This window comes from Triticum urartu, chromosome 2, assembly GCF_003073215.2.
Source record: "Triticum urartu cultivar G1812 chromosome 2, Tu2.1, whole genome shotgun sequence".
Lineage (NCBI taxonomy): Eukaryota > Viridiplantae > Streptophyta > Magnoliopsida > Poales > Poaceae > Triticum > Triticum urartu.
Window position 1 is genome coordinate 590,339,206 of NC_053023.1, and position 15,796 is coordinate 590,355,001.

The following is a 15,796-nucleotide window of genomic DNA, read 5'->3' on the forward strand; positions in this document are numbered from 1 at the left end:
CCTGTTTCCTTGTCGGTATCCAAAATTTAAACACAATGAAGTGGCCCGTAAATACGGCGCAAATAATGTTCTGAGGTCAAGACTCATATATCATTAGACTAAAGTGTCACATCTTTATATTTTTATGTGCAATAGATCGGTGAGATTTGGGCATCAACAATGATAGAGAGGTCAAATCCCCTTTTTGTCATCTAGAACTTGTCTTCCAATGTTAGCAACTGATACATGGAGTCATGGATTGCCATTACCTGACTCCCTTTTGGGTACATTGCTTAAAATCGAGAATTTTGAGCATGGTGTTCTGCTAGCAGTGCCGATTCTTGAACCCATACCATGAGTTGAGGGCTTAAGGTTAGCAATAGTCGTATGACAAACAAGCCAAATTCTGAGTTGTATACCAATATGTTTGCCTTCTCATGTCATGTAGGAAATCCATTCTCATTACATCCCAGTTTAAAGTGGCAGAAGGCCCTGTTGTGGTTAAGCACACGAAGGGGTGCCACTGCAAGAGATCTGAGTGCCTGAAGAAATACCGTGAGTGCTTTCAATCTAATGTTCTCTGTTCAGAGAACTGCAAATGTACGGATTGCAGGAACTATGAGAGCAGTGAAGATATGAAAGCAATAGGCCTTATCACCCAGTGGCACCTTGTCTATTCACATGATATGCAGAATCCTGCTATAATGTTGGCTCTTTCTCATGCAGTAGAAAAGCTCTCCAATCTCTCAGTGGCTCCATTAGGCAGAGATCAGGTCATCAGTAAAAATGATTGTTCACAAGTAATTCTTTTACAGGACCCCTTTTATAATTTTCCGGAAAGGCTTTCATAATTTTCATGCCTTCTGCTTTCGTTATGTGGACTTAGAAATAATTTAAGGTATATAGACTATAGCAGCCAAACATGTGTGGTGTCTTATGGATAGCTGACTGAATATGTATGGTTAGTAGCTCAAATGCTATAACATATCGTTCAGTTAAAATAAAAGCTAAATAAATGTTGAAATTCTGGTTATTAACATATACTTTTGTCTTTTCCCATGTCAGGTGACTTCGTCTTTCCTCACCCCTGTTCCTATAGAAGGCACTCAAAGTACTGTCAAATTAGCGCCGCAAGGAGTTACTTATAGACGACATTTTGCTCATGATTATAGCCAATTTCTCATCTGAACTTATTTAATTGTGCTGTCTGACATATATTTCTTATCTTCCCCGAGGCCACTTTTAGCTGATATTATCCAGATAGAGAATGTCGATGAGCTCTGTAAAGTATTGGTTCTAGTATTAAGGCAAGCTGCCGGAACATTTGTAGGTATTGTTTTTCTCTGCAGAAGAATAATCATAGCTATGATCCTAATATGTGATTCGTTATGCTAAATGGTTTTCTGTTTGCTAGCTCACATTCTTCTGGTAAGTTGATTTGCCATCAAACTATTAGGAAGTACAGCATAGAATAGAGAGACCTTGTCACATTCAGTTCAAGGGAATGCTTTGTTACTCCACCTAAAGAAAATTTGCACATACCTTAAAAGTAGAACTCACTATCTGACACCAGGTGCAAATCTTCTCAGTTAGTACCAAGTGATTGCAAGTTGCTTAGAAGAAGCCTTCGATGTTTGCTTCTGTTTTGGCTGAGAACTCACACGTACAGAACTTTTATTGCCAGTGGTATATTTCATTGAAGGATTTAATGGCGAAACATGCATATATCTTATCAGGGTGTATATGTTCTCTGAATCTCACAACTATTTCGTATTCAGGTGTTCAGGAGAACACAACAGAAAATTAGATCGATCAGAGAGTTGCCTTTGTTCCACAAACCATGACACGGAAGCAATTCAGAAACAACATGATGAACAAGTGTGCTCAAAAGAAAACAGTTTAACCACAGTTACTGCAATTCTCTCAGTCGCCAAGCAGAAATTGCCAGACACTTACAAAGAGCAAGAGAAGCGTATTCTGAAGATTTTGCGTGAGGTTGTGAACCGCGGAAGACTTCATAGTGGGTGCCAGCAGATCATCAAGTTCTGTAGATACAGTACAACAGCAGCCATTATCCAAATAAGAGACGCTGAAACCATCTAAACCTGTAGTTATTTTCTGGCTCTTTGTATTTGTTCGTTATCAGCACTGCTGCAAATAAGTATCCATATTTAACAGCTCTTGGTTTCTGCAGAAGAGAAGCTCTCTTGGATGTCATCCAAGTTCCACGAGCGAACCTCTGTCGGCAGTAGCTGCAGCTCGTCCGTATCAAGGGTTGCAGAGGTTGCCAGGATGGGGCAAACAATCCGACAAGCGCTCCATTCTCCAGCAGGTATCAAATCACCAGGTCTTTTGTCAATGGATACGTCTCAATCCAATAACTGAACTGCGATGAGCAGCCCAGTGCCATGAGCATAATGCTGCAGCCAAAATGATGATTTAATTTTCTGCACAAAAAGGCCGCCGGCATGGCATAGCAAACCTTGAGTGCTCCCACAGAACCTGATTTATGGATTTGGTTTGAGCATGGCTCGGTTCTTTATGCTAACTTTCTGTTATTGCTCGTCCATGAATTGCCGTTTTCTAACCAAATTCCACTGTTTACATATCTTTTGCATACGTGATTGTATATTTTTGACGTAGGGTCTGTCTAGGACACATCTAGATGTGACATAGTTATGTCACATCTAAGCTAATTTTCTCTCTGTTTGTGGTCTATTTTTTTTGTCCTAGTTTTTTTTGTTTCTTGTTGATGCATTATATACTTGTGAGAGCTTAGACGTGACATCCTTAAAAAACATTTAGATGTGAATTAGACAAACTATTTGACGTATATATGTGATCATGCGAGGGTCTGAAAATTCTTGTTTGGGCAGTAACCTGCCCCGGCCCGTGACCCCTAGGTAGACAGACCACCCCGTTGCGAGTAGGACTCATGGAGGAGCGCGAGCGAGCCGGAGATCAATCGCGCGCCGCCACACGACTCTGACATGTAAGCCGTGTCCGGCCAGAGCACGACGAACCCTTCTTCTGTCCGCAACGCAAAACGAAGGCACCACCTCCCAAGTGCTCCCCAACTACTTACCCAAACACCGCATATCCGATCGACCTCCCGTCATCGTTCCTCGACACCATGGCCCAAGGCCAAGAAAGCAAGTGCACGAGTTGGACGATAGGCGTGACAGCTATAGTTATCATGATAGGTATTTTTGCTCCTCTTGCGTGGTACGCCGAGAGGCCAGCTGACACGACGTACGAGGCGACCATCACCAGCCTGGGCGGCCTGGACCCGGCCCTGGATCTCCACGGCGACCGGCAGGCGCTCAGCCCGGTGTTCGGCATCACCGTGCGCGTCGACAGCACCCGCAACAAGGTCTTCAAGAAGCGCATCGGCGGCGCCGGCTCCTCCGTGGTGGTGTCCTACGGGGACGCGCTGCTCGCCAAGGGCGCCGTGCCGGAGCTCTGCGTGCACACGTCGGGGGTGGGAGAGGTGGCGGCCGAGGCGTGGGGCTTGAACGTGCAGGTGCCTCAGTTCCTCCGGGACCGGCTGGCCGGCGAGATAGAGAGCGGCCAGGCGGTGGTGGACGTGGCGGTGCGGACTCCCGTGGGGTGCTACATAAACGGATGCTTGGACGCGGTGCTTGTCTGCAAGGCCAGGATCCAGGGCGGTTCTTCTCCGTGTTTTTCTATGTAGAGAGAGGCTATCAGCGGCACGGGCGCAAACGGATGGTTTCGAGCGTTTTTTTGCGGTTTATTTTATTTTTGCTTAGGATAGCATGAAGGGATTTTTGTTTTCAATCAAGCACCATCTTTTATAGTGGATCCAAATTTTGTATTCTCTATCAAGAACTGTGTTTAACAGTTGATCTGATTTTTGTATTTGCAATCAAGAACTGTGTTTTATAGTGGATCTGGATTACTACCCGCAAAAAAGAGTATATTATACTCCCTCCGTTCTTAAATATTTGTCTTTCTAGAGATTTTAACAAGTGACTACATACGGAGCAAAATGAGTGAATCTACACTCTAAAATATGTCTATATACATCCGTATGTGATAGTCCATTTGAAATCTCTAAAAAGACAAATATTTAGAAACGGAGGAAGTACTACAATAAATGCATACATTCCCTCCGTCACATAATGCGTTCATCACTTTTCGTGAAAACCAAATATCACAAATTTGATCAAGTTTTTTTTGTAAACAAAATTTGATCAAGTTTATAGAAAAAATAATACAAAACATATACTATATGAGATATATTTCATGATGAATCTAATGGTATTAATTTGGTATAGGAAAATTATATATATCCATAATACAAAATATATATTGTATTAATATTCTGGATGAATCTAATGGTATTGATTTGATATTATAGGTGTTGATAAATATATTTATAAACTTGATCAAAGTCCAAATATGCTAAATGGAGGACGAGCTCCATGGAGCTCTTTTTTATCTGAAAACATATTATTATTATTATTAAATCATATTTTGAAGTTTCAAAATATTCTAAAAAAAATCACACACGACATGTGTGTAAATTTTCAAGATGATATACATTATGGTGAGAGCTACACAAGAAAGACAAAATCATGATTTTAAAAATGATGAAAAATATACACACTGTTCACTATTAAAAATACACCAAACAATAATGTATTTCAACTTCAGACTTTACACGCATGTAAAATACATCTGTAACGCCCTCGATGCGGCTATAACTCCCACGTGTTGAGGCACGACTTAGAGACATAACCGCATTGAAAGCAATGTCGCAAGTCAGGCAATCATTACAACAACCCATGTAATATATAGTAAAAGGGGGAAGAACATAGTTGGCTTACACTCGCCACGTCACATCAAAGTACATAAATAACATCCATCAGACAGACACTCATGGCCCGACTACGGCGCCAAAATAGAAAAGAACCCAACATGCGACAAGGCCCTGAATCAAACCCCAACTAGGCACCACTACTGATCATCGGGAAAGGAAACATAATAACGCTGAGAGTCCTCGTCGAACTCCCACTTGAGCTCGTACTCGTCGCCTGGAGCGAAATCACCTGGACCTGCATCTGGAATTATAGTATCTGTGAGCCACGGGGACTCAGCAATCTCGCACCCTCGTGATCAAGACTATTTAAGCTTATAGGAATGGATAAGGTAAATATATGTGGAGCTGCAGCAAGCGACTAGCATATGTGGTGGCTATCTTATACGCAAAAGAGAGCGAGAAGAGGAGGCAAAGCGCGAGCGGGAATCTAGAAGAACGACCTGCGCAAGCATAACTCCAACACCGTGTCCACTTCCCGGACTCCGCCGAGAAGAGGCCATCATGGTAACACACTCAGTTGATTCATTTTAATTAAATTAAGGTTCAGGTTATCTACAACCGGACATTAACAAATTCCCATCTGCCCATAACCGCGGGCACGGCTTTCGAAAGTTCAATCCCTGCAGGGGAGTCCCAACTTAGCCCATGACAAGCTCTCACGGTCAACGAAGGAATAGACCTCCACCCGAGACACACCGATCAGACTCGGTAACCCGGTACAACAAGACAATTCGACAGGTTAAAACAAGACCAGCAACACCGCCCGAATGTGCCGACAAATTCCGATAGGAGCTGCACATATCTCTTTCTCAGGGCACACTCAGATAAGCAATCCGTACAACTAAAACCAGCCCTCGAGTTTCCCCAAGGTGGCGCTGCAAGGGGCTCTAGTTTGGACCAACACTCAGAGGAGCACTGGCCAGGGGGGGGGGGGGAAAATAAGATGACCCTTGAGTCTGCAGAACCCAAGGGAAAGAAAAGGCTAGGTGGCAAATGGTAAGACCAATGTTGGGCACTGCTGGAAAAGCTTTAATCGAGGCGAAATATCAAGGGGTTCCCATTATAACCCAACCGCGTAAGGAACGCAAAATCCGGGAACATAACACCGATATGACGGAAACTAGGGCGGCAAGAGTGGAACAAAACACTAGGCGAGAGGCCTAGCCTTCCACCCTTTACCAAGTATATAGATGCATTAAGATAACATGGCAACATAATGATATCCCCAACAAGTAAATAAATGAGGTTCCAACAAGGAACGGCCTCCAAACTTCACCTGCAACTAGCAACGCTATAAGAGGGGCTGAGCAAAGCGGTAACATAGCCAATCAACGGTTTGCTAGGACAAGGTGGGTTAGAGGTTGGCATGGCAATTGGGAGGCTGACAAGCAAAAGGTAGGCATCGTAGCATTGGCATAGCAAGAGCGAGCAAACTAGCATAGCAAAGATAGTAGTGATTTCGAGGGTATGATCATCTTGCCTGCACAGTTGTCAGAGTTGACTGGATCCTCACAAGCAAACTCAATGGGCTCCTCGGTAGCGAACTCGTCTCCCGGCTCTACCCAACAAGACAAACAAGCAACAAGGATACAATCAACCACGTGCAAGACCAAGTAATATGATGAAATGATGATATGCTATGCGGGATGCGATGCGGGATGCAAAATGCAAGATATGACAAGAAAAGCATGAACCTGGCCTCAACTTCGAATTTCAAGGGTGCCACTGGATAGAGGGGATGAAATCTCTTGAAAACGATATAAAGATCATTGGAATCGGAGTTACGGTTTGGAAATGGCAAGCGTTTTAAGATATGACACCGGTCTGCGATTTACAGCAAGTAGGCATCTAAACGCAATGCAACGAACATGCTACAGCCACCAAACGTGACAACAAAATACATGGCAGGGATGCACACAAGATGCTTAACAAAAGACTAGCACTGAGCCACGGCCAATTAATCCATTATGAGGTTCAAACAAGTATGGCAAAAACGCAAATGCAAAATAGATTCCAGACTTAGTGAAATTAACACTTGTCTGAAATTTCAGATCACGATGCTCTCTTCGGAGCAGCAAAATAACATGATACATGACCTAAACATGACAAGTAAGAACATGGCATGGAGATACTCAACAAGCTTAACAAAAGACCCAAAGTGACCTGGGGCCAAAAGGGTTCACAAAATATATTAACGGGCACACGAGCAGCAAAATAACATGATACTGAGACATGCTGTAATATAACTCACGAAGGCATGTAAACGAGCTCGATGCACTCACCACGGTGCAAGTCACAGCAAGGCAAGCATACATACATTAAGAAGGCACAAAATACAAGCTAGACATGGCAAGAACAATGGCATAGCATGCACTAATCAACTACAACAACGCCGGCAAAATCGCAAACGAGTTGACGATCTTCCCAGATTCACCATGAAGCAAAAGTAGAGCTCGATTGACTCAAGCTATGGTGCTCCATAATTGCAAACAAAGACATGGCTGGATAGAGCATAACATCAATAACGAAAGTCCCTTACTGATCATCCTCAAAAGAGGTACAGATCATTAGGAAACAAGCTGAACATATGGCACCATGAACTAAAATATCCCAGACTTAGTGAAAACTACTAAGTCCCTGAAAACAGATTTCCCGGGTGCCTCACTTTGCTAGCTTGCACAAGTCACCACATACATCCTAAAAATACATGGGTTGCACCCCTGGAAAGAAGACAAAATTCTTAACAAAACATATTAAGGACTCACAGGCATAGCATGCACACAATAATCATGGCAAAAATGACAAAAGTCTAAGATGAACTAGCAGATCTGACAAATTAACTCACGAGGCCTCCTTCTAACAGCATTTTGGGCATCAAGATGAACTCAAATGAAAATGATACAATGGAATGAAATGATGTAATCGTCGATACGAACATTTTGATATATCATACGCTCAAAACGGAGCTACGGATGCAAAGTTACGGGCGGTCAAAGTATGCATAAAAATTTAGGCGGAGAGGGAAAAAGTCAACCCCTAGGGTTTTTTGGATCTGGATCTGGCGACGTGCACTGTTCACCGGCGCGACTCCCGAGGTTGGCCGGCGTGGTGGTGGCTCCGGCGAGGTGGAGAGGGGAGGCGAGGGAGAGCCGGACCCGGCCGGATCCGGGCCGGACCTGGCGGCGGACGGCGACGGCGGCCACCGGGGACGCGGGGCGGCGAGCCCGCGGCGGAGGCGGGGCCGGCCGGCGAGGTGGCGACGGGAGGCGGCGGGTGGCGCCGGCGCGGCTGAGCGGAGGGAGGCGGCCGGCGAGGTGGGAGATGGAGGCGCGGGCGGCGGCGCAACCGGGCGGCGACGCGGGCCTCGGGGGCCGGCCTTGGGCTCCCGGGCCGACGGGGATGTGGGGCGGCGGCACGGCCAACGGGAGGCGGACACGTGGCGGCGGCGGGGTGGATTGGACGTTGTCCGGTGCGGCCGGACACGTCCGGTGCGGCTGAGATCTGAGATTAGGGTTTCGGGGAGAGGGAGAGATCCGAAATCGGGGGGGGGGGGGTGTATATATAGGCATAAGTGGAGTTAGGAGAGTCCAAATGAGGTGCGGTTTTCGGCCACGCGATCGTGATCGAACGCTCTAGGACATGGAGCAGAGTTTGGTGGGTTTTGGGCCAAATTTGAGGGGTGTTGGGCTGCAACACACACGAGGCCTTTTCGGTCCCTCGGTTAACCGTTGGAGTATCAAACGAAATCCAAATGACACGAAACTTGACAGGCGGTCTACCGGCAGTAAACCAAGGCCGCTTGGCAAGTCTCGGTCCAATTCGGAAATGTTTAATCCCCACACACGAAAGAAAGCTAGAAATGACCACCGGAGGAGAACGAAGCGCCGGAATGCAAAACGGACAACGGGGAAAATGCTCGAATGCCTGAGACGAACACGTATGCAAATGCAATGCACATGATGACATGATATGAGATGCATGTAAACGAAAACAATACACGGAGACAAAACCCGAACCCGAGGAAATAAATATAACTTAACGCCGGCAACGGCAAGAGTTGGAGTACAAATAGGGAAAGTTACATCCGGGGTGTTACAACATCCCTATGAACCCGTATGATTTTTTTCAGTTTTTTTTAATTTCAATATGTGATTTTTTAAAAAGAGCTCCATGGAGCTCGTCCTCTGAAATGCCCCACTCATCAAAGTTTTAAAGTTTTAAAAAAATCTCAATTTTTTATGTGTTCATATGGATGTATTCTACATGTGTATAAAGTCTGACAATGAAATACATTATCGTAAAAGCTACACAAAAAAGACAAATCCGTGCATTTTTATAGTGAACAGTGCACATACTCCCTCCGTTCCATATTACTCGTCGCTGATTTAGTACTTCTCACCGCTTTTAGACCACGGTTTCGTCTTCTTAGTTTTCTCTCATTATAATGTATATAATCTTAAAATTTTACACACATGTAGTATACATAGTATGAACATGTGTGATTTTTTTAGATATTTTTTAAAACTTCCAAACGTGATTTTCAAAATTTTCAAATAAAGGGACTCCATGGAGCTCGCCCTCCATTTTGCATATTTGATTTAATACCCACAACATTTTGGGACGGAGGGAGTACAATGGTAGTTGTCCAACTAATTTTTTGATATAACTATTTCTAGTTCGACATAAAAACTCATCCAATTTGATAAGTACAAATTCATGAAAAATATCCTTATATGATTTCAGATGTCAATTAATATCAACAGTAAACTAACCATCTGTAAATCAAATGAGAGTTTGCTCGAGTGCTAGGTCCTTTGTCTTCGACCACTCTTTACCTCCCACGCTTTTTCGGTGGTCAATTTTAGTGTCCGGCGGCAAGTAAAAATACCATGTCCTACACGTATTGATGGATCGGTATTTGACAGTCCATGGTTGTGATGGTAGGCGCTCTATTATTTTTATAGACTAATCTGAAACATAATTTATTGAAAAATAATAACCACTCCAAATTATCTAAGTTTGACCATCCAGAAACTAAGTATTACTAGCATCCAAAATATCGAAGTTATATTATTTGATTTATCATCAAGCATATTTTTAAAATGCGTTATTTTTATATGAGACACTATGTTTATATTTTTTAACAGTAAAATATCCATGTTGGAGATTATGTCATGTAGAAATATACTTATATTTTGGGAAGGAGACGAAAACTTGTGACTCTAATTTTAGTTAGGAACACATGCCTGATTGTAACTTACTTCGATCAATTGTGAGTTGTGCAATTGATATTAATTAAATATATTTAATTATGCAAACAAAAATCAGTCTAATCAGATATGGAGTAAACTTTTCTATGAAGTTAGAGTAAGATAACTCACCACATTGATCCACAAGTTTAAACCGAAGCCAAAAACATATAGCCCAAGAGTTAGCATTCTTGCAAGCAGAAAAATAATGGTCTTCTATTTCTCAAACGATAGTTAGTCGCCTTTTTAAAATACCGGTAAGACCTATCTAATTTATTAATTGTTATTTGTGCAGGTACAAAATTATTAGAAGATCTTTGTTGGATGGTTATGAATTTTGGTTAAGAAATAATTAGCAAAATTCCGTGTGGTTATGAATAAATATATTAGCAAATTTCCATACATTATAAATGAACCATTGGTTTATAGTCGGGAGGGTGGTTGTCCCCTAGATTTAACACTATATCTTAGTAAGAAGGAGAAAAAAAAATCCAGTGACGGACGATCTGCCATCAATAGGCTCCCTCTCCCCTTGAGTGGGCGAGTCGATTTGAGACAAAGTTGAACACTTCGTGCGAGACATTGTGAGATCATGAGAGCGGCTCCTCAGTTTGAGGTCCAATCTCCTCACCGTCTTGAACCTCTTCATTTGAGTTCATCTCTCTTTGGTTCAAGCCTATTTTTGTGAGCGAGATATCTATGCGTTTTTGAGAGAGTTTGATTGAAGATCTTTTGAGAGGTTCATACAAGTGACTTTGCTTCCCTTGTTACTCTTGGAGGTGTGTCCTAGACGGCTAGAAGTTACATGAGAGCCTTCAAGCTGTTGTGTAGGAATCAAGAAGTTTGGAAATGACCGATGATCGTCTTCTTCATGCAAGATCAATCTTGAGCCACTCCTTTGACCTTTGTGGTATAGATTCATGGTGGAATAGGTGGGCATGCACTTTGTGGGACCTTTTTGGGCGACGTTGTCAGGACCATAATGGTCATAGGATTTTGTATTTGAGCCTCCACCAACAAGGAGTAGGATAGAACCAAATTCCAAACCCCGGGAAAGCGTCATTGGGCCACATCATGTTTGCTTCCTCCCTAAACTTCACTCCTACTTGCCTGCAGGTTTACCTTTCACAATCATGCTCTTTGTAGACTCATATGTAGATGTTCGTAGGACTAAACTAGTGAAGACTAGAACTTGACCCACTAAAATTTGGAGTGGAATTTTTGCACAGAAACATCCCCTCCACACACACACATCCCCTCCTAATCTGTTTAACTCAATCCTTTAAGTCCCCGTGTTGACCTCACATGTTTGTGTACCGACTTGAATATTTTTCAATATTTGAGCATTTGAGCATGATGTGGATATTTTGGAACATCTTGACAGTTTTCCCCTTATGTGCAAATTAAATATAGACAAAACACCGTGGAATGAAAACCAAGAAAATCATAGACTTGTAGTTCACTTACACCGATAAACTTCCTCTAAGATGTTAACCCTGTGAATTGGATAGATAAGAATAGATTGATAAGGGCACTTGGACTTTGAAAATAGTGATTTTTTATTTGGAGTTAATACGGAAAATTTTAATTCTAAGATTAGAGGACCTAAATGTAGTCATTCGGAGGTGCCGAGCCACACGGGAACCAGCCAGTAGCTCCTTCAATGCATCTAAGCAGTTCTGCCTTGGAGGATTCGAGGTGCGCCTAGTAATGCGATGATCCATTCGAAGGCACCGATCGATGCATGCTCGGAGGGGTCCAAAATATACTACAAAAAAACCAAGATCTACCTAATCAATTTTATCCACAATTGAGGATAAAATACAAAATAACCGCGTGGGGGGGGGGGGGCTTGTCATTTTATGGCTAGTTCCCTCGCAAGCAATCATAATAAGGACCCGATGGGGGTGTCCATGTTTGCATAGGTCCGTGGGGGCACCACAACGACAAGGAAGATTGGTGGCGACAATGGGAAGAACTGACTGGAGGTCGTCCAGAAGGTTGAGGGTGATTGTTGGAGGAGTAGTGCGCGATGGTTTGGCAGAGAGGAAGAGAGGGAGAGAGAGAGAGAGAGAGAACAATTGACGAAAGCTCAGTAGAGGTTTCAAGTTGTTTCAGAGTAGTCGATGGCTCGAGGTGAAATTTGTTCAGTGTCTTCAAAGATCAGATAACGAAATAGATTTGCAATATGTCCATGTCTAGAGGTTTTGTGCTCGGATGTTCCAAACAAGAATACAAAAGGTTTTCTCAGGCAGTTCCACTCGATGGGAGGTTTCAAACACTCCTTGTCCAGAGGGTCCAAGGTGACAATACCAAATGGTCCAAAGTGCTAGAAAGAATTTGAATATATGAACACTTAAAAATAAAGATCTAAGGGGAATCCTTAATGATTCTTGTCACACCCAATTGGCAACATCAAAGCAATAAAAGCAATAATTTGATGGACTCAGATGGATATATGCATAGCAACATGAACTAACTCTAAAAAATGTGCACGATAAAACTAGACCATGCACAAACAAAAATATGCAACAAACACATCTAGGATTTGATGGTAGGCTTTTCACCTTATATGAACAATTGATTTAGGGCCGTGTGGTCTAGAATGACATTTGATCATATTGGTCAAGCTCATGACAAAAATTATGAAGGGAAAATAATGTGCTAATACATCAGTATGTTCACACTTTGGTTGCATTAGCTCGATGATTGAAGAGTACCCCGCTAAGTATGTTTAGTCACATGCACATGTAGAAGAATTTCATTGTACATTAGAAGCATGCAAGATAATTCGCTCCTTAAATTGTTGACAAACATCTCGTCAAGGGACTTTGTAAAGTGTCATCAAGTGTGTATCCTTCCCATAATTACCGAGGGTAATGTCAACTTCATTTACATGGTTAGATGGTCTCAAATGAAGTGGCGACGGATGACAATGCATTTAGTTCAGGATTGTGGGCTATTTTGATCGCACTCACCATCACCTTGGAATGTAATGTTGTTAAGAGATGAACCATAGTCTCCATGACTTTTCCTCATCCATATAGTTGAGCACAATAATAAGTGGCTGAAATGTACTCGACTTCGTTGTTGTATAGTGATACGTCTCCAACGTATCTACTTTTCCAAACACTTTTGCCCTTGTTTTGGACTCTAACTTGCATGATTTGAATGGAACTAACCCAGACTGACGCTGTTTTCAGCAGAATTACCATGGTGTTATTTATGTGCAGGAGCAAACGTTCTCGGAATGACCTGAAACTTCACGGAGCCACTTTTCAGAAAATAAAAAAATACCTGCAAAAGATGAAGGCCAGGGGACCCACCACCTTGCCACGAGGGTGGGGGGCGCGCCCCCCCACCTCGTGGCCCCCCTGTTGCGTCTCCGACTCCAACTCCACCTCCATATATTGAGTTTCGATGAGAAAAAAATCAGGGAGAAGAAATCATCGCGTTTTACGATACAGAGCCGCCGCCAAGCCCTAAAACCTCTCGGGAGGGCTGATATGGAGTCCGTTCGGGGCTCCGGAGAGGGGAATCCATCGCCATCATCATCATCAACCATCCTCCATCACCAATTTCATGATGCTCACCGCCGTGCGTGAGTAATTCCATCGTAGGCTTGCTGGACGGTGATGGGTTGGATGAGATCTATCATGTAATCGAGTTAGTTTTGTTAGGGTTTGATCCCTAGTGTCCACTATGTTCTGAGATTGATGTTGCTATGACTTTGCTATGCTTAATGCTTGTCACTAGGGCCCGAGTGCCATGATTTCAGATCTGAACCTATTATGTTTTCATCAATATATGAGTGTTCTTGATCCTATCTTGCAAGTCTATAGTCACCTATTATGTGTTATGATCCGTTAACCCCGAAGTGACAATAATCAGGATACTCCGGTGATGACCGTAGTTTGAGGAGTCCATGTATTCACTATGTGTTAATGCTTTGTTCCGGTTCTCTATTAAAAGGAGGCCTTAATATCCCTTAGTTTCCGTAAGGACCCCGCTGCCACGGGAGGGTAGGACAAAAGATGTCATGCAAGTTCTTTTCCATAAGTACGTATAACTATGTTCGGAATACATGCCTACATTACATTGATGAACTAGAGCTAGTTCTGTGTCACCCTAGGTTATGACTGTTACATGATGAACCGCATCCGGCATAATTCTCTATCACCGATCCATTGCCTACGAGCTTTCCATATATTGTTCTTCGCTTATTTACTTTTCCGTTGATATTGCTATCATCATTACAAAATACCAAAAACATTGCTTTTACTACTGTTACCTTTTGTTACCGTTATCACTACTATCATATTACTTTTCTACTAAATACTTTGCTGCAGATATTAAGTTTCCAGGTGTGGTTGAATTGACAACTCAGCTGCTAATATTTGAGAATATTCTTTGGCTCCCCCTTGTGTCGAATCAATAAATTTGGGTTGAATACTCTACCCTCGAAAACTGTTGCGATCCCCTATACTTGTGGGTTATCAAGACTATTTTCTGGCGCTGTTGCCGGGGAGCATAGCTCTATTCTTTGAGTCACTTGGGATATATATCTGCTTATCATTATGAAGAACTTGAGAGATCCAAAAACCAAGATCTATCCCTCAACTACGAGGGGAGGTAAGGAACTGCCATCTAGCTCTGCACTTGATTCACGTTCTGTTATGAGTAAGTTTGCGACACCTACACCTGCTTTTGCTATTCGTTCTGATATGTCGCATGTTATTGATGATGCCACTTTTACTATGCATGATACTTATGATGAAGCTACCTCTATGCCTGATACTACTATGCCACTTAGTGATTTTCTTGATGAACAACTTGCTAGGGCTAGAGAAATTGAAAATATTGAATCTGATGATACTGATGAAAGTGATGATGAAGAATCACTTGTTATTCCTAAGGGTTATGTCTTTGATCAAGAAGCTTTTTTAGCTATTTTAGCTTGCCAAAATAGAACTGAACTAAAAAGGTTATTAGCTAAATGGAGTAAGCAATCTCTAAGTGCTAGAATGAAACTTGACCCTGCTTTTGCTACTTCACCTATCTGTGTTACTGATAAGGATTATGAGTTCTATGTTGATCTTGATATAATTACTTTGGTTGAATCTGATCCTTTTCATGGCTATGAATCTGAAACTATTGTGGCACATCTTACTAAGTTGAATGATATAGCCACCCTGTTTACTAAAGATGAGAGAACTCGCTACTTTTACATCCTTAAAATATTTCCGTTCTCATTAAAGGGTGATGCTAAGACATGGTTTAATTCTCTTGATCCTGGTTGTGTGCGTAGTCCCCAGGATATGATTTATTACTTCTCTGCTAAATATTTCCATAATTTTGTGCAAATTAAAGAAGAGAGTCTCCCACAAGCTTGGGGGAGGCTTCTCCAATTACTTAATACTTTGCCTGATCATCCTCTTAAGAAAAATGAAATACTTGATATCTTTTATAATGGACTAACCGATGCCTCTAGAGATTACTTGGATAGTTGTGCTGGTTCTGTTTTCAGGGAAAGGACACCAGATGAAGCTGAAATTCTACTGAATAATATGTTGACAAATGAAAATAATTGGACACCTCCGGAGCCAATTCCTGAGCCTATTCCTAAACCAACTCCGAAGAAGAGGGGTATTCTATTTCTCAGTCCTGAAGATATGCAAGAGGCAAAGAAATCTATGAAAGAAAAAGGTATTAAAGCTGAAGATGT